Source organism: Scyliorhinus canicula, chromosome 2 (assembly GCF_902713615.1).
Source record: "Scyliorhinus canicula chromosome 2, sScyCan1.1, whole genome shotgun sequence".
NCBI classification, from domain to species: Eukaryota; Metazoa; Chordata; class Chondrichthyes; order Carcharhiniformes; family Scyliorhinidae; genus Scyliorhinus; species Scyliorhinus canicula.
This window is the reverse complement of record NC_052147.1, coordinates 140,849,873-140,866,017: the sequence shown is the minus strand read 5'-3', so window position 1 is coordinate 140,866,017 and position 16,145 is coordinate 140,849,873.

The window sequence follows — 16,145 nt, the reverse complement described above, 5'->3', positions numbered from 1 at the left end:
TTTTTTCTGTTGTTTACACCCTTCCCTGCTGGGGAACCCGTAAGGGGAGAGCGGGGGGAGGGTCTCTATCAGCAGGACTGGATGATCCCACCATTGGAAAGGTCTAGAAAAATTTTGGCTTGTGCGAATAAAAAGAAAATACTATGGATGCTTGAAATCTGGAATGAAAGCAGAAAGTGCGGGAAAAACTCAGCAAGTCCGGCAGCATCTGTGGAGTGAGAAACAGAGTTAATATTTCGAGTTTGTACAACTCTTCTTCATTGTCTTCGGTAGACACTGAGAGATGTCTTTCCCCTCGCTGGAGAATCTAGAACATGGAGGCACAGTCTTGGCGATCAGTTTAGACTGAATTGGAAAGTCTTTACTCCAGGAGTTGTCAATCTTTGGAGTTGTCTACTCTGGAGGATTGTGGTTCTTCCGTCATTGAGTGGATGAAAGGGTGGAATAGGCAGATTTATCGCCTTTCAGGGAAGCAAGAGTTCTGGGCAGGGGGTGGGGAGGTGGAGTTGCTCACATTGAATGGCTGAGGAGGCTGAGGGGCCAAATGGCCTAGTCCAGCTCCTCTTTCTCATGTTATCTCTGCAGAGAGGTAAACACATACACCCATATTTATCTCTTATAACATGCGAGTGCACTCACTGGCCATCTGTATCTTGAGCCTGCTGTAGCATGTTGGAATTCCAACTGAGGATTTGCAGTGGCCTATTCTACAAGCTCAGCCTACTTGAGTACTGCCAATGCTGTCTCCCCTGCAGTGAATGCTCTCTCCAAAATGACACTCTGCTTCCTGCACCCTAACTCGTACAAGTTGATTTTCCCTTTACTGCTGGGCATGCTGATTTATGATGACCCCCAGTCTGGTCAAGTCTTGATCTTAAAATTGTCAATTCAAGATATTAACAAGGAGAGACACGGTGGATAAAGATACTGGGCGGGATTCTCCGGTCATCCGTGCCGAAATCGCGCTCGGCGCCGGGCGGAGAATTACCCAAAATAGGCTCCTACACGGGCACGCGATTCTCCGGCGACCGATGAATCGCCGCCATTCTCGTGCGCGCGATCAAGGCGGCGCCAGTCGGGGGCCATTGGAAAAAGCCCCCCCCGCCGTTTCTCCACGCTCAATAGGCCGAGTGCCCGCTGAGTCCCGCCGCCGTGGTTCTAATGTGGTTCCACCCGGTGGGAATCGGAGTCGCGACTGATGTGGGCGTTATGCTGGGGGGACGTGAGGATCAGACACCGGGGGAGGGGGCCTTGCCGACAGGCAGGCCCGCGATCGGAGGCCACCGATCGGCGGGCCATCACAATCCGGGAGCGATCTATCTTCCTCCGCTTGGGCCTGCTGTGTGGCTCTGCCATATTGGCGGCGCGCGCGCCGAAGTGGGCCCACCGCGCGCATGTGCGGACCCCCTTGCGGCAGCTGTTCACCTGCGCGCCTGCACGGTTTGTCCAGCAGGACCCCACTGCCAGCCAGAGCTGCGGGATGCACGCCGGAGGCCTGCTATCCCCCTGGAGAACGCGGAATCACCCCAGACTTTCAAGGAAAAATCCGGAGTGATTCTTGCCCGTTTTCCGGCTGGCGTGGAGACTTAGTCCCCAAAAGGGAGAATCCCACCCACTATTTCCACTGGTTGGAGATTCTAAACCTAGGGGGCATAGTCTAAATATTAGGGCTAGACTGTTAGGGTGAGATATTAGGAAGCACTTCTTCACTCAGAGGGTGGTAGAGGTTTGGTACTCTCTCCCACAAACAGCAGTTGAAGCTTTGTTAGTTGTTAACTTTAAACCGGAGATAGATAGGAATTTGTCAAAGATATTAAGGGACATGGGCCCAAGGCAGGTATATGGAGTTAGGCCACAGATCAGCCTCTCCACCTTTTTCTCATCCTTTACGAGGCTGCTTAAATCCCATGGGTGTAGGAAAATAACAAACTATAGGTCAGTTAACCTGAAATCAGAAGTGGAGAGAAAGCTGGGATCTATCATTCAGGATGTGGAAGCAGGATATAGTGCGATTAGACAGTAGTCTGGAAAACCCCACCCAATGGGTTGAAAACTCCGCTTAGGTTTTTGAGGGTGAACCATGCAGGGAAGATAAGGATGACCTGTGGATGTAGTAAATTGGGATTTGCATGAATCATTTGCTAACAGACCACTTATAAGATTGTTACACAATTGAGTATTTTGGACATGGATTGAGAAGTGGTTAACAGAAATCACAGAGTAGTAATGAACTGGTAATTTTGGGGTTGACAGGCTGTAACTAGTGGGGTGCCAAAAGGATTAGCATCTGGATCTCAGCCATTTAAAATGAGAAAGAGAGGGAGAGAGAAAGAGATAGGGATGCTTCAATATGCCTTTAAGGGACAGCAGCATGACATAAAAAGGGTGAAAATAGAAGAAGGCGTAGGTCGTTCGGCCCTTTGAGCCTGCTCCGCCATTCAGTATGATCATGGCAGATCCTCAATCACCATGTCATACTTCTGCTTTCTCCCCTTATACTTTGCTGCCTTTAGTGTCTAGCAACCTCCCAAATTCTTTCTGAAATATATTCAGTGACTGAGGTTGGGATAATCTGCGCGCCCGCTGCGTGCTTTACCACTTCTTGCCCCACCATTGCCAGCGGGGTTTCCCATTGAATGCACGCCTTGCCACTGGGAAACCCGCAGCAGGGGTGTACTGCTAGCGGGACCGGAGGAGCCTGATGTAGTGAACAACCGGAAAGTTCCGGCCTTGGCCTCCACATCTTTCTGTGGTAGAAAATTCAGCAGGTTCACCACCCTCCGAGTGAAGAAATTTCTCCTCATCTCAGTCCCAAATGGCCTACTCCTATCCTGAGACTGGGACCCCTTGTTCTAGGCTCCCCCAGCCAGACAAAATAACATCCCTGCATCCAGTCTGTCCGGACCCGTCAGAATTTTATATGTTCAATTAAATCCCTCTTGTTCTTCTAAATCCCAGTGAATACAGGCCCAGTCAACCCAATCTCTCCTCATATGACAATTCCATGAATCAGTCTGGTGAACCTTCGCTGCACTCCCTCTGTGGCAAGTATATTCTTTCTTAGATCACAACTGCACACAATATTCCAGGTGTGGTCTCACCAAGGTCCTGTACAGCTGCAGCAAGACATCCTTTCCCTTGTACTCAAGTCTTCTTGCAATGAAAGCCAACATTCCATTTGTCTTCCTCACTGCTTCCTGCACCTGCATGCTTGTTTTCAGTGACTGGTGTACGAGGACACCCAGGTCCCCTTGTACGTCAACATTTCCCAATCTATCACCATTTAAATAATACTCTGCCGTTCTGTTTCTCTGTCCAAAGTGGATAACTTCACATTTGTCCACGTTATACTGCATCTTTCATATGTTTGTTCACTCACTCAACTTATCTAAATCACCTTAAAGGAAAGTACATCATGCAATCCAGTCTTAGTTTCACTTTTGCCTGTGAGCAGAGCAAAGCACAACTCTGAATCTTCAAGCTTTCCACCTCTGTATAAACATTCCCATGTGCCTTATATACATAAATGAATGCACAACGCATTTACTGAATCCCTTTTGAATGATTGGTGCCTTTTTATCATTAAAAAATCAGAAGAGTGATGGAACGAGAGAAATAAAGAAATGGACAGACAGACAAAAAGATAGATGGATAAACGGACTGGCAAAGCGAGCCAGGGAAATCTCCCGAGTCGGTCGTGAGGTGATCGTTAAATCGCGCCCAGAATCTTTCAAGGTTTCAAAAACGTAAAAAATGCCTTACAGCTAATGAAGTAGTTTTGCGCTGTAGTCACTGTTGTTTTGCAGCAAGCACAATGGCCAATTTGCACACAACAAGTATCCACAAATGGTGAGATGTAATAATGACCAGGGAATCATTTTTTCTCTGTCAACACTAGTGAGCGAGACCATATTTCAGATTGATCACCTTGGAGGACCAAGTCACACCTAATAGTTTGTCTGGAATGTGAAGTTTGACCCTGTTTGCTCTGGCGTGGTTCAATGTTCCCCGCAATGTGTAATTTGGTCCAATTGTTGTCAGGCAGGCTACAGAGTTCAGATGAGGCACAGTATCAAATTACTTATTTCAGAGGACAGAGAGGGCTGACACAACCAAGCCCAGGGAATGTAAAGTTCTCACACACCTGACTTCAGACAACACACCGCGTTCACACAGGTGTGTACTGGAAATTATAATGTTCTTGTTGGATGACCTGATTTATTGCATGAACACTTGTAGCTAAAGTTATAAATGAGTTATGAACATCAACTGTGGGCAAATTATACACAAGACAAAAGATGAAAAACAGTAAAATCATGCCAAGCAATCTCTCTCTTCAACTTCCTCCAACCAGTCTGAGGTCAGCTGATTTTAACATTCACTTTTATACTAGTGAGACTCCTAGTGGTCAGTCGGTGAATTACAACACAACCATGATGTCACAGCAGGAATAAGGTCAAGGAGAGTTTTTACCAAAACAACACCGAGAATTTTAAGATCAAGATGCTGGTGGATCTTAAAAATTAGGAGGAGGAGTAGGCCACTCGGCCACTCGAGCCTGCTCCTCCATTCAATAAGATCATGGCTGATCTGATTGTAACCTCAACCCACATTACCACCTACCCCTGATACCTTTTCACCACCTTGGTAATCAAGAATCTATTGAGCTCTGCCTAAAAAATATTCAAAGAGCCTGCTTCAACCGCCTTTTGAGGAAGAGAGTTCCAAAGACTTGCAACCCTCTGAGAGAAAAAAAAATCTCCTCAACTGTCTTAAATAAAATTTCTCCTCAGCTCTGCCTTGACCATGAGGCAATGTAAGGTCAATGAGCACAAGGTTGAGAGGAATTTGCAATGACTTGGGAGAGGTGCAGCAGAGATTTAGACGTGCTTGATTTAATTGTAGGTAGAAGATAATGTATGAATATCAAGTCATGCATGTTGGTTGAACAGTCTGACTTAAAAAAAATGTATTTGATCATTCCTGGGGTGCAGACAAGTCCGGCATTTATTGTCCATCGCTATTTTCCCTTGAGAAGGTAATATAGAATATAGAACAGTACAGCACAGAATAGGCCCTTCGGCCCTCGATGTTGTGCCGAGCCATGATCACCCTACTCAAACCCACGTATCCACCCTATACCCGTAATCCAACAACCCCCCCTTAACCTTACTTTTTAGGACACTACGGGCAATTTAACATGGCCAATCCACCTAACCCGCACATCTTTGGACTGTGGGAGGAAACCGGAGCACCCGGAGGAAACCCACGCACACACGGGGAGGACGTGCAGACTCCGCACAGACAGTGACCAAGCCGGGAATCGAACCTGGGACCCTGGAGCTGTGAAGCATTTATGCTAACCACCATGCTACCCTGCTGCCCCCTGCTACCCTGCTACCCCCCAATGGGCAGTAGCTAATGGTTAGCTACTGTCTTGAACCGCTTCAGTCTGTGTGTTGATGGTGTTCCCATAATGTTGTTCGGTAGACAGCTCCAAGGTTTTGGCCCCACGACAGTGAAAAATATGTCCAATTTGGGATGGCACAATTGGGAGGGAAAATTGCTAACGGTGGGGTTCCCTGATGTTTGATGCCCTTGTTCTTCTAGGTTGTAGAAATCATGGGCGGGATTGGGCAGAGAATCGGTTCCGATGCCAAAATTGCGCCAAATTGCAAATCTCTGTCACCTCAACAATGGGGTCAATGTGGTCTGGAACACACGCACAGTAAACGCCCATTGCATATCATTAGCAGGCCTGACCCGGTTTTATCTGAAGCCTCCACGATTCTCTGACTCAGATGGGCCGAGGCCCTGACGACGTGGTTCACATGTGCTTTTAAAAATCGTGAAACCGGCAAAGTGGATGATGAGGGAGAGAGAGGAGGTAGGACTCAGTGAGGGGTGACTGCGGGATGCCAGGTTGGCACTGGCCGGGCTAGCTGGGGTGGGGGGGGGGGTGATGGGGGAACGGGTTGTGTGGCCAGAGTGATCCCCCATGGGACTGGAACGGTGCCCAGGCACAGATCGCCATTGCCTCGGCATGCAAGGTAGCCATCTTGCTGCGCATCCCACTGACCAACCATCTTGGTCCCTGGTTCTGCAGTGACACTGGCTGTATGGGTGCCCCCATTCCCCACTCCCCACCCCATCCTCTGCCATACCCTCCCCCCCCCCCCCCCCCCCAACCTGGCTGCCACTAGCTGGTGGGTATCAGGCTGCCCACTCAAGGGCAATGTTCACTGTAGCCCCTATGGAGGCACCGGGTCGGGGCCGCGGAGCATACTGTCGGTAAGGACAGCGGCAGCCGATGATACCCCTGGCATCAGGAATGGGTGCTAGGGCCAGAGGCCCCCATGGTGCTGGGCACTGACAGGGCCAGGGGTGCGGAGATGGGGGGGCGTGCAGCGGCAGAGCTTTCAGTGCCAACTGGGGCCACCATGTAGCCTGGTGGACTTGGTTGAGCATGGGCGTACTCACAATGCTAACATGTCGACCTTTCACCTCCTGCAGACAATGGATATTGGAATAGAACCAGCAATGGTGGTCTTCCTGCTGGTCGCCACCACATGAGGCCTCGTGTGTACCGGCACTACCTGACATTTGAGGACCTGCCGGACCGAGCATGTCGTTGAATACTCCGGCTGAGCAGGGAAACAGTGATGGCACACCTGGCACTGCGTGGGAATGGGGGAGGTCACCCACTCCCAGTGGCCGTCAGGGTGACATTCGCCCTGAAAATGTATGCAATGTGGTCCTTCCAGGAGCCGAATGGGGACCTGCCTGGGATGTCGCAGATACATCCGCACCATAACCCATAACCCTATATGCCGAGTCGGCTAAATAAATTCATTTCAATGTGGACCGACCCACCAGGATGCCCGGGCAGCGAGGTTCGTCGCCGTCACCAACATGCCGCAGGTCCAGGGGCGATCGTCGGGATGATGTTGCCCTACGAGCATCTGCAGGTGACAGGCCGCTCTGCACAAAGCAAAAAATGAAAAAAAATTAAAATGAAAATCATTTATTGTCACGAGTAGGCTTCAAATGAAGTCACTGTGAAAAGCCCCTAGTTGCCACATTCCGGTGCCTGTTCGGGAAGGCTGGTACAGGAATTGAACCGTGCTGCTGGCTTGCCTTGTTCTGCTATCAAAGCTAGTGATTTAACCCTGTACTAAACTGCCCCTTAAAGAGGATCCACTCGATGAACATGGAGCTGATATGTGACCGTCAGCTGCGCATCATGCACAGCTGCTCCCAAAAACCAGGCAGCGTGCATGACGCCTTCATTCTGGCTCACTCAACAATTCCTGACATGTTCGAGACGCACCCCCCCCCCGCAAACTGGGGGTTTGACTCCTGAGTGACAAGGGTTAACCACTGCAGTCGTGGCTGATGACATCTATCTGGAGTCCACAGACCGATGCAGAGACCCACGATTAGGAGCATGATCAAGCAGTGTTTCAGCCTCCTGAAGATGCAGTTCAGGTGCCTGGACTGCTCTGGAGGGGCCTCCAGTATGATGCTGAGAGGGCCGCATACGTCCTCCACAATATCGCGCAGCAGAGGGGCGACGTGCTGGAGGCGGAGGATGGACACCGGTCCTCGTCCGTCGAGGAGGATGCGGGAGAGAGCGAGGATGGGCAGGACATAGGGCCCAGGCAGATACAGGCGGCCGCTAGATGTGTGCACCATGGCAACGCACATAGGCCACTCTGATCACCTCCAGGTCCACCGACTGGAGGATGGGGAAAACTGACCAGGGACACGCCACCGCGTCCCACCACCAATTACCCCCCCCATGCACCCACTTGCCTGCACCCCTCCGTGATACATACCTGCCACACGACGGGGTGGGGGCCATGGGTTGGCAGTAACACCGAGTCTGATCCATGGGATGGAGGATGATGACAACCCATTCTGCGATGAGCTCTGGTGCTCCGTATATTGTGACAACATCTGCCTAGCACATTCCATCATCCACCTGGGTGATCCCTTCATGCAAGCTGGCATTCCATCAAACGGTGCCATTGGATCCCTGGGGTGACGGTGGTGGGATGGTGGAGGGGACTGGTTGGGGGAGCCCGGGCCACCCACAGCATCTGCCTATTCACCCCCACACCCCCTCTCTGGCCATCCCAGATCAGCAAACCCCTCACACCCATCTTACAGAGCACAGAGGCAGGTTGTGAACAGGTTATTAATGTGACAACATATTTACAGATAAGTCTCTAGCCCCTATCACTAAACTGTGCCCTGTACCTGTGTCAACTTAACTGGTGTCTAATTTCCTGGCCTTACGGGCTCAAGCACTAAGACTACGTGGCTCATAGAAGTGGAGGAGGCCTGCTGTGATTCCCACCCTGCAACCTGGTTTCCCCTTGGCGGCCGACTTCGGGGGCGACCGGGCCTGGATGCTGCTCGGGTGATGTGGTGCTGCCCTGTTCTGCCCGCTACCCACCAGATGCACCAGGGAGAGCATGGGGGGAGGCCAAGGTGCTGCGGTGTTCAGGCACCTCCCCTGTGGGTGTGACCATCAGGGGCCCCATCACCTCCTCCTCCCTCGGGAGCCCTATGGTCCCTGGGCTACTCCATGGGACGGAGCTATCCCCAGAGGCTCCCTGGCCACCTGGTGCTGCCAGTCTTGGAGGCTCACACCTGCCCCGACGAGGGTCTCGATGCTTGCGGCCATGGAGCAGGTGGAGGTGTCCAACCGCCTGCAGAAGCAGGAGGTAGTGCCGATCAAGCGACAACCCCTAATGTAGTCCTTGGCTCTGCGACTGCAGCTCCACAATAGATGGGACCTCCTTTCCAGAATCTAAAACCCGTCCGGACGGCAGCTAGTCCGTGGGGTTGGGCCGCCCGCCGATTGTCTGCCACCTCGGGGGTTCCTACCTCCACCTGCTGTACCACTACACGTGTGTGGTGTGTACCAGATAACAGTCCAGGAGCCTCTTTGCTAACGTTCCTAACTGAGGTGAGTATCGCTGAGATGGTGAAGGGTGTTGAGACAGCTGTGACGGAAAGTCACTGTCATCTCTGGACTGGTGCTCCGGGGGTTCCCGGCTGCAGGTCGAGGGCTGCCTTCCATGTCAGTGTCCTCCTTCTCCTCACTGCTCTCCGCCTGGGGTTGGGGCTGTAGTTCAACGTCGATGGTGGGACACCAGGCGGGCCCGCGTCATCGCCAGGTGATGCTGCAAGACGCAAGATATGACGTTTGATTGGACTGTACATTGGGGTTGCGGGTAGTGGTGGTGGAGGCAGGGTGAGGGGTGTTGTGGGGATGGGGGCTGGAGGAGGCAGTGTGGGGGGGCTGTGGGTGGTGACATATGTGACACATGTGCTATGTGGAACTGCAACTCAGTAGGGTCTCATTTGCTCGCCCGAAGCCGACCTCCGCCTCGGCGACTGACAGCTTCCTGGACCTGCTGATCAAGTCCAGGGCCCACTGCTCTGCCAAGATGAGGGGTCGCAGGTCCAGTGCTCTCCCTCCTGTCTTCTTCCGCTCTAAGCAGTTGTGCACCCCTTCACCTGGGGGGGGGGGGGGGGGGGGGTGTGGGTGTGTGGGAAGAGGCAAAATCGCAGTGGTAGACAGTCGGACACATGCAACACAGGCTGCCGGTATGGGTGCTGGCAGCTGGTGGAGGGTGGGGATTCGACCACAGTCCATGCGGTGGGGAGAGGGGTGGGGTTATGGGTGTGTGGGGTGGGGGTTAGTGCAAGGGACACAGTGCTGTCTACTCACCCTGGCCGCCCTGGGGAGGTTGTGCAGTTTCTTCCTGCACGGCTGGCCGGTCCTCGCCGTGTTTCCCACGGCGCTCACAATCTCTCCCCGGTGTACAGGGTCCTCCACGGTATTTAGCAGGGTCTCCAGTTCAGCATCAGTAAATCGTGGTGCACTTGTCTTGCTGCCAGCTTGTTGGCTGGGATGAGTGTGTGTAGGGAGTGGAGTGCTTTTATGCGGCTGCAGCCTCTCGAGTGTCAATCCCAAATCCGGTGAATCAGACACATTTTTCATTAGAATCCATGTGGCGCCAGAGCCCGCCCCTCAATGGCCAGTAGATTGATCTGGGAACAGCGCCAACTTTGCTGTCGTAGAACACCACCAATTCAGTCCGGGCTTCTGCACTTAGTTTCTGCCGCAGAGAATTCCGCCAGAAGTGTTTGAAGATGTTGGGTCTGGGACACTACTCTGAGGGACTCCTGCAGTGATGTTCTGGTGCTGAGGTGATTCACCTCCAAATCCCTCATCCTTTGTGTTAGGTGTGATTCCAACAGAACTTTCCATCCTGATTCCCATTCATTTAGTTTCACTCAGGCTCCTTGATAACACACACACTCAAAATGCTGGAGTACAGTCAAGAACAGTCACTCTCACTTCATCTCTGAAAATAATCTCCTTTCCCCATGTTCGGGGAATGAAATGAGGTCAGGAGCTGAGTAGTCCTGGCGGAACCCAAACTGAATATCAATGAGTAGCTTTTTGGTGAGTAAGTGGCATATTGTTGATGGCACCTTCCATCACTTTGCTGAAGATTGAGAGTGGACTGATGGGACAGCAATTGTCTGGATTGGATATGTCCCTGCTTTTTGTGGACAAGATATATCTGGGCAATTTTCCATTTTGTCCGTTAGATGCAAGTCTTGTACCTGTACCTCCCTTATGATTGTATGCTCCTCATCCTTGAGCTCAGCCTGCAGTTTGGCTGCTATTGCTACTCTGTTTCTTCATGTGCACTTGTGCGTCCATGAGTGTTGTCTTGGTATAGTTGGTGGTCACTTCTCTCCTGTTCAAAGATCGACTTCAGCAAGTGTGTCTCTAATTCAGTGTAGTTAGCCACAGTGGTGTTTTTGATGCCGATCTGCATTTATGAAAGTGTCGATGGGCTCCCTGAGCTTTTGGACTCTTAAAAAAAAAAATTTAGAGTACCCAATTCATTTTTTCCAATTAAGGGGCAATTTAGCGTGGCAAATCCACCTACCCTGCACATCTTTGGGTTTGTGGTGAATGTAATATATATGAAATGATAATTCACACTGTCTTTGTAAGCGCAGTAGCGTTAACCAACCACTAAGGGGAGTAGCTCTGGGAGTACTCAGGAACTTGTACTGGGCTCCACCCTTGGCTCCGCCCATGACTCCTCCCCCTAGTGCTGCTGTATAAATACCCTTGTTCAGAGTCAGCCTGAGTTCACTAAGAGTTCATCAACGGGTAACAGGCTGGCTCTGAAATAAGTCGATTAAAGCCTAGATTCATATCAGAAACACGTGTCTGGTGAATTGATGATTCCATCAATTTAATCGACTTAAGAACAGTAAAGATCGATCATGGAATCGGCCCTCAAGCCTGGACGCCTGGAACACGACCCGCAGGATGCAGAGGCTAAAGAAATCTTCTCCCACTGGCTGCGGTGCTTCAAGGCCTACTTGGCAGAAGCGAGCACAGCCGAAACGACAGAGGATCAGAAGCTAAGTCTACTGCACGCGAGGGTGAGCCACAGAATCTCTACGCAACTAAACTCGGCCAGTTCATATACTGCAGCGCTAGCAGTTCTCGATAAAATTTATGTAAGGCCTATTAATGAAGTTTACGCTCGCCATGTGTTCACGACTCATCGCCAGCGGCCTACAGAATCACTTGCCGAATTTCTAAGGGAACTCAATAATTTGTCCAATGACTGTAATTATCAAGCGGTTACCGCGGCTGAACACAGGGAACTTGCTGTGGATCTGAAGTCTGCATACCACCAGCTCCCAATCCGCCCGGAGGACCGCCACTACACGGCATTCGAGGCCGATGGCCGCCTCTTCCATTTCCTCCGGGTCCCTTTCGGCGTCACTAATGGGGTCTCGGTGTTCCAACGAGCAATGGACCGAATGGTGGACCAGTACGGGCTGCGGGCCACGTTTCCGTACTTGGACAATGTCACCATCTGCGGCTATGACCAGCAGGACCACAACGCCAACCTCCACCGTTTTCTCCAGACGGCACAGAAATTGAATCTCACGTATAACAAGGAGAAATGCGTTTTCCGCACAACCAGACTAGCCATCCTCGGCTGTGTCGTGGAAAACGGAGTCCTGGGCCCAGACCCGGACTGTATGCGCCCCCTCTTAGAACTCCCCCTCCCCCATTGCCCCAAGGCCCTCAAACGGTGCTTGGGTTTCTTCTCCTACTACGCCCAGTGGGTCCCTCAATATGCGGACAAAGCCCGCCCACTCTTTAGGGCCACACGATTTCCCCTGTCTGCTGATGCACTCCAGGCCTTCAACTCCATCAAGGAGGACATCGTCAAAGCGGCCATGCGGGCGGTGGATGAATCCACTCCATTTCAGGTAGAGTGCGATGCCTCAGAGGTAGCTCTTGCAGCCACGTTAAATCAGGCAGGGAGACCAGTCGCCTTTTTCTCCCGTACCCTCTCCGCTTCAGAACTCCGACACTCCTCAGTCGAGAAAGAAGCACAAGCCATTGTGGAGGCTATCCATCACTGGAGGCACTACCTCGCAGGTAGGAGGTTCACCCTCATCACCGACCAAAGATCGGTTGCCTTCATTTTTTTTTTTTTAAATACTTTTTATTGAAGAAATTTTTCAGAGTACAAACATTTTAACCCCCCCTACATGTGAATTATATCAAAACAAAGTCAAACCCCCCTACTTAACAAGAATCCCCCCCACCCCCTACCCGCGCGCCCCCCCCGCCTCCCCCCCCCCCCCCCCCCGCCGACGAACCGGCCGCCAGACCGTCTTGTCGTTTCTGGCAGTGTCCTCGGGCAGGCCTTGCCCGTGACACCACCGATACCGTGTTTCCTTCGTTGTTATCCCCCCTCCCCCCCCCTCCCCTCCCCCACACCCTCCCCCCCCCCCCCCTCCCTCCCGCCCTCCCCTCCCCTCCCGGGTTGCTGCTGTCACGACCTCAGTTTCTATCTCTGATCTAAGAGGTCCAGGAAGGGTTGCCATCGCCTGAAAAACCCCTGCACCGACCCTCTCAGGGCGAATTTGATTATTTCCAATTGGATGAAGTTTGCCATGTCGTTTAACCAGGTGTTAACACTCGGAGGCCTTTCGTCCCTCCACTGAATCAAGATCCTCCTCCGAGCCACCAAGGACGCAAAGGCTAATATTCCAGCCTCCCTCGCCTCCTGTACCCCCGGTTCCACCCCAACCCCGAAGATCGCAAGTCCCCATCCTGGCTTGACCCTGGACCCCACCACTCTCGACACCGTCCCTGCCACCCCCTTCCAGAACTCCTCCAGTGCCGGACATGCCCAAAACATGTGTGCATGATTCGCAGGGCTTCCCGAACATCTGACACACCTGTCTTCACCCCCGACAAACCGACTCATCCTTGTCCCCGTCATGTGGGCTCTATGCAGTACCTTAAATTGAATGAGACTCAGTCTCGCACATGACGACGACGAGTTGACCCTCTCTAGGGCGTCTGCCCATGTCCCATCCTCTATCTGTTCCCCCAGCTCTACCTCCCACTTGTCTTTCAACTCCACTACTGGTACCTCCTCCACCTCCTGCATAATCTTATAAATGTCCGAGATCTTCCCCTCCCCGACCCAGACCCCTGATAGCACCCTATCACTCGCCCCCCTGTCGGGAAGCACGGGAAACCCCTCTACCTGTCGTCTGGCAAATGCCTTCACTTGGAGGTACCTGAACGTGTTCCCCGGGGGTAGCCCGAATTTCTCCTCCAGCTCTCCCAAGCTCGCAAACCTCCCCTCTATAAACAAGTCCTTCAGTTGCCTGATGCCCACCCTCTGCCAGCTCAGAAATCCCCCTCCTGTATTTCCCGGTGCAAATCTGTGGTTCCCTCTTAGTGGTGCCCTTATCAAACCCCCCACTTCCCCCCTGTGTCGCCTCCACTGCCCCCAGATCTTGAGGGTGGCCGCCACCACCGGGCTCGTGGTATACCTCGTGGGAGGGAGCGGCCATGGTGCCGTTACCAGTGCCCCTAAGCTTATGTTGCCACAGGACGCCCTCTCCATACGCTTCCAAGCTGCCCCCTCCCCTTCCATCATCCACTTTCGTACCATCGATGCATTTGCCGCCCAGTAATATCCTGAAAGATTGGGTAACGCCAGCCCTCCACTATCCCTACTCCGCTCCAAAAAGACCCTTCTAACTCTAGGGGTGCCATGTGCCCACACGTACCCCATGATACTACTCGTTACCTTCTTGAAAAAGGCCCTAGGGAGGAAGATGGGCAGACACTGGAACAAAAACAAGAACCTCGGGAGGACCGTCATTTTAACTGACTGCACCCTCCCTGCCAGCGACAGCGGCACCATGTCCCACCTCTTAAACTCCTCCTCCATCTGTTCCACCAGCCTAGAAAAGTTCAGCTTGTGGAGGGTCCCCCAGTTCTTTGCCACCTGCACCCCCAAGTACCTGAAACTTTTTACTGCTCTTTTGAAGGGGAGCCTCCCAATTCCCTCCCCCTGGTCTCCCGAGTGTATTACAAAGACCTCACTTTTCCCCAGATTTAATTTATATCCCGAAAAGTCTCCGAACTCCGCTAGTATTTCCATAACCTCCGGCATTCCCCCCTCCGGGTCTGCCACATACAGCAACAGGTCATCCGCATAGAGCGAGACCCGATGCTCCTCCCCTCCCCTTGTCAGTCCCCTCCACCCCCCTGAACCCCTCAGTGCCATCGCTAACGGTTCAATCGCTAATGCAAAGAGTAAGGGGGAAAGGGGACATCCCTGCCTAGTACCTCGATGGAGCCCAAAATATTCTGACCTCCTCCCGTTTGTTACCACACTCGCCATCGGGGCCGAATAGAGCAGCTTTACCCACTTGATAAATCCCTCCCCAAACCCAAACCTTTCCAACGTCTCCCACAAGTATTCCCACTCCACCCTATCGAATGCCTTCTCCGCGTCTAGCGCTACCACTATCTCCGCCTCCCCCTCCACTGCCGGCATCATGATCACGTTTAACAATCTCCGGACATTTGTGTTAAGTTGGCGTCCCTTCACGAACCCCGTCTGGTCTTCATGGATTACCCCTGGCACACAATCCTCTATCCTGGTTGCCAGGACCTTTGCTAACAGCTTGGCATCTACATTTAAGAGGGAGATAGGCCTGTAGGACCCGCACTGGACCGGGTCCTTGTCCCGCTTCAAAATCAAGGAGATCAGGGCCTGCGACATTGTTGGGGGCAAAACCCCCCCCTCGCGCGCCTCATTAAAGGCTCTCACCAGCACTGGGCCCACCAAGTCCACAAATGTCCTGTAAAACTCCACCGGGAACCCATCCGGCCCCGGCGCCTTCCCCGCCTGCATCTGGCCTATCCCTTTAATTAGCTCCTGCAGCTCTATCGGCGCCCCCAACCCTTCTACCAGCTCCTCCTGTACCTTTGGGAACCTCAATTTGTCGAGAAAGTTCTCCATTCCCCCTCTCCTCTTCGGCGGTTCAGACCTATACAATTCCCTGTAGAAGTCCCTGAAGACCCTATTCACCTCTTGCCCCTTCTGCACTACGTCCCCACCCCTCTCTCTCACTCCCCCAATCTCTCTGGCTGCATCTCGCTTACGAAGCTGGTGTGCCAGCATCCTGCTCTCCTTTTCCCCGTACTCATACGCCGCACCCTGCGCCCTTCTCCACTGCGTCTCCGCCTTCCTAGTGGTCAGTAGGTCGAACCTGGCCTGTAAACTGCGCCGCTCCCTCAATAGCCCCTCCTCTGGTGCCGCCGCATATTTCCTATCTACTTCTAGGAGCTCCCCCACCAGCCTCTCCCTTTCCTGCCTCTCCTTCCTCTCTCTGTGTGACCTTATGGAGATCAGCTCTCCTCTAATCACTGCTTTCAGGGCCTCCCAGACCGTCCCCACCTGCACCTCACCCGTGTCGTTCGTACCCAGATAGTTCTCAATGCCCGTTCTAACCCTTCTGCACACCTCTTCGTCCGCCAACAGCCCCACATCCAGGCGCCACAACGGGCGCTGATCCCGCGCCTCCCCCAATTCCACGTCCACCCAATGTGGTGCATGGTCCGATATCGCAATGGCCGAGTACTCCGTGTCCTGCACTCTCGGTATCAGCCCCCTGTTCAATACGAAAAAGTCTATCCTGGAGTACACTCTGTGGACGTGGGAGAAGAAAGAATACTCCCTCGCCCTAGGCCTACCAAA